This window comes from Otolemur garnettii, unplaced genomic scaffold (genome assembly GCF_000181295.1).
Source record: "Otolemur garnettii isolate 467f Iridium unplaced genomic scaffold, OtoGar3 scaffold00002, whole genome shotgun sequence".
In the NCBI taxonomy this organism is placed as follows: Eukaryota; Metazoa; Chordata; class Mammalia; order Primates; family Galagidae; genus Otolemur; species Otolemur garnettii.
Window position 1 is genome coordinate 30,661,610 of NW_003852397.1, and position 4,424 is coordinate 30,666,033.

The 4,424-nt window shown below is 43.4% G+C and overlaps 2 non-coding genes across 2 annotated transcripts; both read left to right on the forward strand.

Moving 5' to 3' along the window:
• Nucleotides 1–353: 353 nt before the first annotated feature.
• On the forward strand, nt 354–425 carry TRNAC-GCA. Its single transcript has one exon. It is a non-coding gene; the product is annotated as a tRNA-Cys (tRNA).
• A 2,658-nt stretch (nt 426–3,083) lies between these two features.
• TRNAC-GCA lies at nt 3,084–3,155 on the forward strand. The gene has a single exon. It is a non-coding gene; the product is annotated as a tRNA-Cys (tRNA).
• Nucleotides 3,156–4,424: the final 1,269 nt, after the last annotated feature.

Sequence of the window (4,424 nt, forward strand, 5' to 3'; positions counted from 1 at the left end):
GAGCTTCAGCTTAGGGAAGCACAGTGGGAATCCAATCATTTGCAAAATTGCTGTTGCCATTTTTGGAGAAACTGATTATTTTTACTTGCAACTGAGGTTTGCTTTATGTGAAATATGGTGTATAGCAATGAGGCTTGGGTACTGGTGAATCTAGGAAGAGTTGTTTTGGTTCTGAGAACTATGTTCTCAGGAGTCCTGTCTTTTATCATAATAAAGCTCTTCTGAAACTTGTAATGCCCAGAATCCCTCCAGGCAACATTGTAGATCTAATTATAGCTCCCCTGAGTCACCAAAGGGCTTTAGAGCAAGAATTTTGAGAGATAGATTGACTATGAAAACAAACCTATCTCACTGGGGGTATAGCTCAGGGGTAGAGCATTTGACTGCAGATCAAGAGGTCCCTGGTTCAAATCCAGGTGCCCCCTCTACTTTTCTGTTTTTAATGGATTGACTTTGACTTTATTATTTTCTGTGGCTCATGCTGATTGAATAATGATGAATCTCTCTTGCACTATTAGTATATACAAGGCGCTAGTCTTTAATTATCTCTTCTATATCTAACAAAAATTTTACAAAATATGTACTATTAGTTTTTCCATTTTACATGAGGAGACTGAGATTTGGAGATGCGCCATAATTTGCAGAAGGTTAAAAAGCTGTAAAAGGCAGGTTCAGGATTTGAAATCAGAGCACACACTCTTAACAACTTCAGTATACTACCCATACTGTTGTTCTAATATTGTAAAAGCTCTGTGGCAAAATCCTGCCTAGCAATGCTTCCAAGGTCCTATCCTTATTCCTGGAGTTATAGAACCTTCTGGCCACAAAGAAAACCCAGGGACTTCATGACTGTGCCCACCCTTTGCAGTGCCCTGGAGAAAGTCAAAGAATGGATGTATCATTATCCATAGAACATGGCTAAGGGTAAACAAGAACTGGCCTGAAGTTTAAGGAACTGAACTGCTTGAGGACTGGCTCGGTGCCTGTGGCTCAAGTGGCTAAGGCGCCAGCCACATACACCTAAGGTGGTGGGTTCGAATCCAGCCTGGGCCCGCCAAACAACAATGATGACTGCAACCAAAAAAATAGCCGAGTGTTGTGGTGGGCGTTTGTGGTCCCAACTACTTGGGAGGCTGAGGCAGGAGACTCACTTGAGCCCAGGAGTTGGAGGTTGCTGTGAGCTGTGATGCCACGGCACTCTACCCAGAGGGGATAGCTTGAGGCTCTGTCTCAAAAAAAAAAAAAAAAAAAAGGCTTGAGGACTATCCATTCCCAGTTCATTCATAGCCCAACACCCCACATTGGGTACATTTTAGGACCTAGGCATGGGGTTGAAGGTCAGGCCCTAGTCTAGGTCTAATTGCCACCCACAAGGCAGGCAATGCTCTGTCTTTAGAGCACTTTGAACATACACTGAGCACCCACTATGTACCAGAACCATGAAAAGCATGAATCCAGAGGGGAGTAAGACGTAGCCCCCATCCTCAGTCTGCTCTCACTCAGGAGGTAGGTATATCAATTTAGAAAACAGTTCCATGCTCTGTGCTGAGCTGTGCCAGGTGTGGTAATGCAGAAGGGACAGTGATACTTCTATCTAAAGGAGGGGAAGTTCAGGGAAGCTTCCCGAGGAGCTGATGGCCAACCAGGGTTTCATGGATGAGTAATATCTCACAGATGGAAGACAGAATGGGGGTGGGGGTGGGGGTGGTAGAAAGGGTGGTTGTGGCTACCGGCAGAGGAAACAGCAGGGGCAGAGGCTGAGCCAGGTGGATGCAGTTAGAGGCAGCTGGAGCCCAGAATGTGACATGGGGAGTGTCAGAAGATGTTGACTCAAAAAAGGCAGGTAAAGGGAAGAACTGTGCGTGTTGTGTTAAGGGAGTTGAAGGTTCTCATGAAAGCACCTTAGAGGGAGTGATTTAGAGAGAATCAGATTTCAAGCAGGCTGCTCAGGGGGCAGTAGGGGGTGGACATGTTGGGTGGAAGCCAGGAGGCTGTTTAGAAGGTGGTAGCACTGACAGTGCTGGGTTGGGTGGACTGAAGCCATGTCAAAGATAAGATCAACAGCCCACAGCAATTCGCTGGAACTGGGAAGGAGCAGGTGGGAGGAGCCTAGAGTTGCTAAGGACTGAGTTCAGGGCATTGGCATATCCAGATGAGGAAGTAGCCAATCAGCTGGTTAAGGAGGCAGGCCCTACACTCAACCCTGAGCCCACATTGGACTCTCAGCTCCGGCATTTGCTGTGTGACCTTAGGCCAAGTATTTCAATCACTCTGTGCCTCCATTTCCAACCTACAAAATCAAAGCAAAATGGGGGAGATGTGGGTTTGGGCTAGATGGCAAGTTTAGTTTTAGGCTTCCTGGATTTGAAATCTGAGGTTCCTCTTGTGTACCAAAATGGGGAGGCTGGGAGTGGGTATCTGAGCCAGAGATCTGGCTGCTGTTTTTATTCCCTGGTCCTACTGCTAATAGGAAACATCAGAAAGAATTTGTTACAATGACAAAGATTTCCTTGACTTTTTTGCTCAATCTTGGAGATATACAAGACTGAGTCCTCAGGTTGGACTCAAGGAAGTTGAATTTTGGGATTTGGAATATCTAGGGACTTTTATTTGTTTTTCTTTCTTTCCTTTTTTTTTTTTTAATGTAAAATGAGGCAGTTGGCCTAGATGAGGTCCCCTTTGAAAACACATACAATATACAGTATTGTGCAAATACACAATATTTGCCTACAATCTCAGAGTGGAATGTGAACCTCTGAAGTGCATTTTGCATAACCAGTTAGGGTCTCCTCTGTGTCCAATACTTGTTGGTAGGCCCTACTGCTCAAAACACTCATTGATATGCCAAGAGATCTATGGGCAGCTGCTGGTAAATTTTAAAAGCTGGAAAATTAAACCAAGGCTCCAGCACTGAGCTCCAGTTTCTGGGAAGAGAATAAGCATACTTGCTCTGGGAAAAGCAAGAGGTGTGGTTAGAAGGAAACTGGGGATAAATACAGCATCACAGACACAAAAGATATTTATGAGCTGTGATGTAGGTCATAAACATGGAATAGTGTTTATATGAAGCTGATTATTGCCATGGGGGTATAGCTCAGTGGTAGAGCATTTGACTGCAGATCAAGAGGTCCCTGGTTCAAATCCAGGTGCCCCCTGGAAGATGCTTTTCCTTCTTGGCAGCTTTATTTGAAGTCTTGGACTAGAGAAAGCAAGGAGGGCACCTAGCACTCAAAGTTTAAAGAGGCAAATTAAAACTGTCAGATTTGTGCAAATGTCTTGACTCATTAACTTCCTCACAATAGAGCTAGGAGCTCACATAAACTCTAACACACACACACACAGTCACGCCCTGATATTCACACCCACCTACCTACCCGTAGTACACACGTGCTTTCTGACATGTACCTTTATCTCTCCTTTCCTGTATATTCAATCTTATTAACTAGATCTTTTCCATCTTCCTTTCTTTAAGCTTTTTATTTTATCTCAGATTTTATAGGAATGTTTGTAAATTCTGGCTTGGCGCCTGTAGCTCAGTGGCTGGAGTGCCAGCCACATACACCAGAGCTGGCAGGTTCGAACCCAGCCTGGGCCTGCCAAACAACAATGACAACTACGACCAAAGAATAGCCAGGCATTGTGGTGGGTGTCTGTAGTCCCAGCTGCTTGTGAGGCTGAGGCAAGAGAATCATTTAAGCCCAAGAGTTTGAGGTTGCTGTGAACTGTGATGCCACAGCACTCTACTGAGGGCAACATAGAGAGACTCTGTCTCAAAAAAAAAAAAGAGAAATGTTTGTAAATTCTATGAATTTTAGATTTACAGAAGAATTGTTAAGAGAGTATATCTTCTTCTACTGTTAACATCTTACATAACCATATTATATATTTATGTTAAATATATAACCAAGATATATTTAATGAGAACTATGAAATAAAATGTTTAAGGAGATGGATATGTTAATTACCCTGTTTGATCATTTCACATGTATAAAAACACAGTATCCAAATACCACACTGTACCCCATAAATTGGTATAATTATTATAAAAAGACAAGGTGGATTGCATTGTATTACAATACATTTAATACAAGATACAAGGTGGATTGTAATGTATTACAATACATTTAAAATGTCAATTAAAAATATTAATAAGGGCTGGTACAGTGGCTCCACCTGTAATCCTAGCACTCTGGGAATCTGAGGCAGGTGGATAGCTGGAGCTCGGGAGTTGGAGATCATGCTGAGCAAGAGGGAGACCCCATCTCTGAAAGTAGCCAGGCATCGTGGCAGGTGCCTATAGTCTCAGCTACTTGGGAGGCTGAGGTAAGATGATCACTTGAGCCCAGGAGTTTGAGGTTGCTGTGCCATGGCACTCTACACAGAGCTACAAAGTAAGACTCTGTCTTAAGAAAAAACAGTATTGT